Here is a 7,530-nt window from a genome sequence, read left to right on the forward strand (position 1 = left end):
ACCACATCCTTCCTGGCAACACCCAAGGGAACCAAGGCCACTCGCGTCTCTCGCCTTTCATTTTCGACACGAGCGCCTGTGGAGGGACGGCCGGATACAACGTGGGGATTGCCCGCCCTCCAGTCGTTTCAAGAGACCTCTGCCCCCGGCCTCTGACTGAGTTGCACAAACCTTGGTGTGCTCAGGCAAGGGTCAGACCACATCCTTCCTGGCAACACACAAGGGAAGCAAGGCCACTCGCCTCTCTCGCCTTCAATTTCGGCACGAGCGCCTGTGGAGGGACGGCCGGATTCAACGTGGGGATTGCCCGCCCTCCAGTCGTTTCAAGAGACCTCTGCCCCCGGCCTCTGACTGAGTTGCACAAACCTTGGTGTGCTCAGGCAAGGGTCAGACCACATCCTTCCTGGCAACACACAAGGGAAGCAAGGCCACTCGCCTCTCTCGCCTTCAATTTCGGCACGAGCGCCTGTGGAGGGACGGCCGGATTCAACGTGGGGATTGCCCGCCCTCCAGTCGTTTCAAGAGACCTCTGCCCCGGCCTCTGACCGAGTTGCAAAAACCTGGGTGTGCTCAGGCAAGGGTCAGCCCGCATCCTTCCTGGCAACACCCAAAGGGAACCAAGGCCACTCACGTCTCTCTCGCCTTTCATTTTCGACACGAGCGCCTGTGGAGGGACGTCCGGATTCAACGTGGGGATGGCCCGTCCTCCAATCGTGTCAAGAGACCTCCGCCTTCGGCCTCTGACCGACTTGCACAAACCTGGGTGACGAGCACCGCAGGGCGGCAGAGCCGTCGCACTTGGCCGGGTGGCAGCGGGAAGGACCAGCCTATTCACAATAGCGGCCACCCACTCCCAGAGCCGGTCGTGCGGCACCCGAGGCCGACCCTCGACTCGTAAGAGGCTTTAACGTGTGCTCAGGCAAGGGTCAGCCCACACCCTTCCTGGCGGCACCCAAGGGATCCAGGCCACTCGCGTCTCTCGCCTTCGTTTTGGACACGAGCGCCTGTGGACGGACGGCCGGAGTCAACGTGGGGATGGCCCGTCCTCCAATCGTGTCAAGAGACCCCCCGCACCGGCCTCTGACCGAGTTCCCCAAACCTGGGTGACGAGCAGCGCAGGGCGGCAGAGCCGTCGCACTTGGCCGGATGGCAGCGGGAAGGACCAGCCTATTCACAATAGCGGCCACCCACTCCCAGAGCCGGTCGTGCGGCGCCCGAGGCCGACCCTCGACTCGTAAGAGGCTTTACAGTGTGCTCAGGCAAGGGCCAGCCTACACCCTTCCTGGCGGCACCCAAGGGATCCAGGCCACTCGCGTCTCTCGCCTTCATTTTGGACACGAGCGCCTGTGGACGGACGGCCGGAGTCAACGTGGGGGTGGCCCGTCCTCCAATCGTGTCAAGAGACCCCCGCACCGGCCTCTGACCGAGTTCCCCAAACCTGGGTGACGAGCACCGCAGGGCGGCAGCGCCGTCGCACTTGGCCGGATGGCAGCGGGAAGGACCAGCCTATACACAATAGCGGCCACCCACTCCCAGAGCCGGTCGTGCGGCGCCCGAGGCCGTGCCTCGACTCGTAAGGGGCTTTAACGTGTGCTCAGGCAAGGGTCAGCCCACACCCTTCCTGGCGGCACCCTAGGGATCCAGGCCACTCGCGTCTCTCGCCTTCATTTTGGACACGAGCGCCTGTGGAGGGACGGCCGGAGTCAACGTGGGGATGGCCCGTCCTCCAATCGTGTCAAGAGACCCCCCGCACCGGCCTCTGACCGAGTTCCCCAAACCTGGGTGACGAGCAGCGCAGGGCGGCAGAGCCGTCGCACTTGGCCGGATGGCAGCAGGAAGGACCAGCCTATTCACAATAGCGGCCACCCACTCCCAGAGCCGGTCGTTCGGCGCCCGAGGCCGGCCCTCGACTCGTAAGAGGCTTTAACGTGTGCTCAGGCAAGGGTCAGCCCACACCCTTCCTGGCGGCACCCAAGGGATCCAGGCCACTCGCGTCTCTCGCCTTCATTTTGGACACGAGCACCTGTGGAGGGACGGCCGGAGTCAACGTGGGGATGGCCCGTCCTCCAATCGTGTCAAGAGACCCCCCGCCACGGCCTCTGACCGAGTTCCCCAAACCTGGGTGACGAGCAGCGCAGGGCGGCAGAGCCGTCGCACTTGGCCGGATGGCAGCAGGAAGGACCAGCCTATTCACAATAGCGGCCACCCACTCCCAGAGCCGGTCGTGCGGCGCCCGAGGCCGGCCCTCGACTCGTAAGAGGCTTTACGGAGTGCTCAGGCAAGGGTCAGCCCGCACCCTTCCTGGCAGCACCCAAGGGAACCAGGCCACTCGCGTCTCTCGCCTTCATTTTGGACACGAGCGCCTGTGGAGGGACGGCCGGAGTCAACGTGGGGATGGCCCGTCCTCCAATCGTGTCAAGAGACCCCCCGCCACAGCCTCTGACCGAGTTCCCCAAACCTGGGTGACGAGCACCGCAGGGCGGCAGAGCCGTCGCACTTGGCCGGGTGGCAGCGGGAAGGACCAGCCTATTCACAATAGCGGCCACCCACTCCCAGAGCCGGTCGTGCGGCGCCCGAGGCCGGCCCTCGACTCGTAAGAGGCTTTAGGGAGTGCTCAGGCAAGGGTCAGCCCGCATCCTTCCTGGCAGCACCCAAGGGAACCAGGCCACTCGCGTCTCTCGCCTTCATTTTGGACACGAGCGCCTGTGGAGGGACGGCCGGAGTCAACGTGGGGATTGCCCGCCCTCCAATCGTGTCAAGAGACCTCCACACAGGTCTCTGACCGACTCTTAGAACAGACAGGGAGAGTTTGGCAATTCTGTCAAAAAATTGACAAAGTGTCAAAAATTCGACTTCCAAGAGCTCTCCAGCATGCACTCATACCCGCCATTAGAGTGCTATGCCCGTGGAACCGTTTTTCGGATGCCTTTCAAAAAGGTCCCGCGCCGCCATTTTGTTCTAAAAATCGTGTTCCCAGAAATCTCCGGGTACCCCGCCAACCTCACTGTGTAACAAATGCAAGTGGCACTGAATGGGTCTGAATTTCAAATTTGACTGCATCGCTCTGGAACTCGATCCCCGCAAAACCGTTTGGATTTTTCCCGCTCGGGACTTCCGCGACAGACAAAGTTAAAGTTTTCGGGCTGCAGACACAAAATGACAGTTGGCCATTTGCCGGGCTCAATTCACACAGTTCCTGCGGCACTTCGGAACACATGTTCGGCGCGAGTTTGTGAATCTTTCCCGATGCTTCGGCACTTTCCTCCGCTGACACTTAGAATATTTTTCACACTTTGCTGAAAAATTTTCTAAGTGTTTTTTCCTAAGTTTTTCTGGTTACTGATTTATTATTTTTGATCATTTTTCTAAGTTTTTCTGGTTACTCATTTCTCATTTTCGGGCATTTTTCTAAGTTTTTCTAGTTACTGATTTCTTCTTTTTGGGCATTTTTCTAAGTTTTTCTGGTTACTCATTTCTTCTTTTTGGGCATTTTTCTAAGTTTTTCTGGTTACTCATTTCTCATTTTCGGGCATTTTTCTAAGTTTTTCTAGTTACTGATTTCTTCTTTTTGGGCATTTTTCTAAGTTTTTCTGGTTACTCATTTCTTCTTTTTGGGCATTTTTCTAAGTTTTTCTGGTTACTCACTTCTTCTTTTTGGGCATTTTTCTAAGTTTTTCTGGTTACTCATTTCTCATTTTCGGGCATTTTTCTAAGTTTTTCTAGTTACTGATTTCTTCTTTTTGGGCATTTTTCTAAGTTTTTCTGGTTACTCATTTCTTCTTTTTGGGCATTTTTCTAAGTTTTTCTGGTTACTCATTTCTTCTTTTTGGGCATTTTTCTAAGTTTTTCTGGTTACTCATTTCTCATTTTCGGGCATTTTTCTAAGTTTTTCTAGTTACTGATTTCTTCTTTTTGGGCATTTTTCTAAGTTTTTCTAGTTACTCATTTCTTCTTTTTGGGCATTTTTCTAAGTTTTTCTGGTTACTCATTTCTCATTTTCGGGCATTTTTCTAAGTTTTTCTAGTTACTGATTTCTTCTTTTTGGGCATTTTTCTAAGTTTTTCTGGTTACTCATTTCTTCTTTTTCGGCATTTTTCTAAGTTTTTCTGGTTACTCATTTCTTCTTTTTGGGCATTTTTCTAAGTTTTTCTGGTTACTCATTTCTCATTTTCGGGCATTTTTCTAAGTTTTTCTAGTTACTGATTTCTTCTTTTTGGGCATTTTTCTAAGTTTTTCTGGTTACTCATTTCTTATTTTTGGGCATTTTTCTAAGTTTTTCTAGTTACTGATTTCTTCTTTTTGGGCATTTTTCTAAGTTTTTCTGGTTACTCATTTCTCATTTTCGGGCATTTTTCTAAGTTTTTCTGGTTACTCATTTCTCATTTTCGGGCATTTTTCTAAGTTTTTCTGGTTACTCATTTCTCGTTTTCGGGCATTTTTCTAAGTTTTTCTGGTTACTGGTTTCTTCTTTTTGGGCATTTTTTCTAAGTTTTTCTGGTTACTGATTTCCCAACGTTGGAAATGCATGAAACTCGGCCTGAACACGGTGGCAGGGTCCGCTCTCGAAGGCGAGACCTTCGGCAGAACCACCGGGTCAAATCCGGCTGGGCTAGCCGGCCTCGAGCACTCAAAGTCGGCACGAGCAGTCAAGTTCGCTCCCATCACAGTCTGGACCCTAAAAAAGTCTAAGTGTCACTGGTGACTGATTTGTACTGACTGAATAAAATTCTAAGTGTCGTTGGTTACTGATTTGTAACCACCGGGTCAAATCCGGCCGGGCTAGCCGGCCTCGAGCACTCAAAGTCGGTATGAGCAGTCAAGTTCGCTCCCATCACAGTCTGGACCCTAAAAAATTCTAAGTGTCACTGGTTACTGATTTGTACTGACTCAAAAAAATTCTAAGTGTCGATGGTTACTGATTTGTACTGACTGAAATAAATTCTAAGTGACGTTGTTTACTGATTTGTAACCACCGGGTCAAATCCGGCCGGGCTAGCCGGCCTCGAGCACTCAAAGTCGGTATGAGCAGTCAAGTTCGCTCCCATCACAGTTTGGACCACTTGCCGACTTGGGAAATGCACGAAAATCGGCCCGAACGCGGGGGCCGGTCCGCTCTCAAAGTCGAGACCTTCGGCTGAACCACCGGGTCAAATCCGGCTGGGCTAGCCGGCCCCGAGCACGCAAAACCGGTATGAGCAGTCAAGTTCGCTCCCATCACAGTTTGGATCCTAAAAAATTCTAAGTGTCACTGGTTACTGATTTGTACTGACTGAATAAAATTCTAAGTGTCGATGGTTACTGATTTGTACTGACTGAAATAAATTCTAAGTGACGTTGTTTACTGATTTGTAACCACCGGGTCAAATCCGGCCGGGCTAGCCGGCCTCGAGCACTCAAAGTCGGTATGAGCAGTCAAGTTCGCTCCCATCACAGTCTGGACCCTAAAAAATCTAAGTGTCACTGGTTACTGATTTGTACTGAGCCTAAAAAATTCTAAGTGTCACTGGTTACTGATTTGTACTGACTCTAAAAAATTCTAAGTGTCGTTGGTTACTGATTTGTACTGACTGGAAAAAATTCTAAGTGTCACTGGTTACTGATTTGTACTGCCTCAAAAAAAATCTAAGTGTCACTGGTTACTGATTTGTACTGACTCAAAAAAATTCTAAGTGTCACTGGTTACTGATTTGTACTGACTGGAAAAAATTCTAAGTGTCGTTGGTTACTGATTTGTACTGCATCAAAAAAATTCTAAGTGTCACTGGTTACTGATTTGTACTGACTGAACAAAATTCTAAGTGTCACTGGTTACTGATTTGTAACCACCGGGTCAAATCCGGCCGGGCTAGCCGGCCTCGAGCACTCAAAGTCGGTATGAGCAGTCAAGTTCGCTCCCATCACAGTTTGGACCCTAAAAAAAGTCTAAGTGTCACTGGTTACTGATTTGTACTGAGCCTAAAAAATTCTAAGTGTCACTGGTTACTGATTTGTACTGACTCTAAAAAATTCTAAGTGTCGTTGGTTACTGATTTGTAACCACCGGGTCAAATCCGGCCGGGCTAGCCGGCCTCGAGCACTCAAAGTCGGTATGAGCAGTCAGGTTCGCTCCCATCACAGTTTGGACCACTTGCCGACTTGGGAAATGCACGAAAATCGGCCCCAACGCGGGGGCCGGTCCGCTCTCAAAGTCGAGACCTTCGGCTGAACCACCGGGTCAAATCCGGCCGGGCTAGCCGGCCTCGAGCACTCAAAGTCGGTATGAGCAGTCAGGTTCGCTCCCATCACAGTTTGGACCACTTGCCGACTTGGGAAATGCACGAAAATCGGCCCGAACGCGGGGGCCGGTCCGCTCTCAAAGTCGAGACCTTCGGCTGAACCACCGGGTCAAATCCGGCTGGGCTAGCCGCCCCCGAGCGCTCAAAGTCGGTATGAGCAGTCAAGTTCGGTCCCATCACAGTCTGGACCACTTGCCGACGTTGGAAATGCACGAAATTCACCCTGAACGCGGGGGCCGGTCCGCTCCCGAAGGCGGGACACTCACCCTAAGCCTGGCCCCACCGCCGGCCAACACACCCTTCAAAATCACACCCATCCGACAATGCTACTCAAAAAGGATCCAAATTCAGAAACACCCCCTTCAAAAGGCACTCCGTCCCCGGCCACACTACCGGGGCATGCTCCCCTGGGCGATAATTAAGCCCCCACGACTAATTGAAGCCAACCACAGCCGCAACTCGAAAGGAGAAGTCAGTAACCAATTCAAAAATGCACTTGGTTACTGACTTCTACACACTCAAAAAAATTCTAAGTGTCGTTGGTTACTGATTTGTACTGAGCCTAAAAAATTCTAAGTGTCACTGGTTACTGATTTGTACTGAGCCTAAAAAATTCTAAGTGTCACTGGTTACTGATTTGTACTGACTCAAAAAAATTCTAAGTGTCGTTGGTTACTGATTTGTACTGACTGGAAAAAATTCTAAGTGTCACTGGTTACTGATTTGTACTGCCTCAAAAAAATTCTAAGTGTCACTGGTTACTGATTTGTACTGACTCTAAAAAATTCTAAGTGTCCTTGGTTACTGATTTGTACTGCATCAAAAAAATTCTAAGTGTCGTTGGTTACTGATTTGTACTGCATCAAAAAAATTCTAAGTGTCACTGGTTACTGATTTGTACTGACTCTAAAAAATTCTAAGTGTCACTGGTTACTGATTTGTACTGAGCCTAAAAAATTCTAAGTGTCGTTGGTTACTGATTTGTACTGCCTCGAAAAAATTCTAAGTGTCACTGGTTACTGATTTGTACTGACTGGAAAAAATTCTAAGTGTCGTTGGTTACTGATTTGTACTGACTCAAAAAAATTCTAAGTGTCACTGGTTACTGATTTGTACTGACTGGAAAAAATTCTAAGTGTCGTTGGTTACTGATTTGTACTGACTCAAAAAAATTCTAAGTGTCACTGGTTACTGATTTGTACTGACTGAACAAAATTCTAAGTGTCGATGGTTACTGATTTGTACTGACTGAAAT

The sequence above is a fragment of the Chiloscyllium plagiosum genome, unplaced genomic scaffold (genome assembly GCF_037043375.1).
Source record: "Chiloscyllium plagiosum isolate Xiang-an unplaced genomic scaffold, Cpla_swu_hap1 HiC_scaffold_174, whole genome shotgun sequence".
Classification (NCBI taxonomy): domain Eukaryota; kingdom Metazoa; phylum Chordata; class Chondrichthyes; order Orectolobiformes; family Hemiscylliidae; genus Chiloscyllium; species Chiloscyllium plagiosum.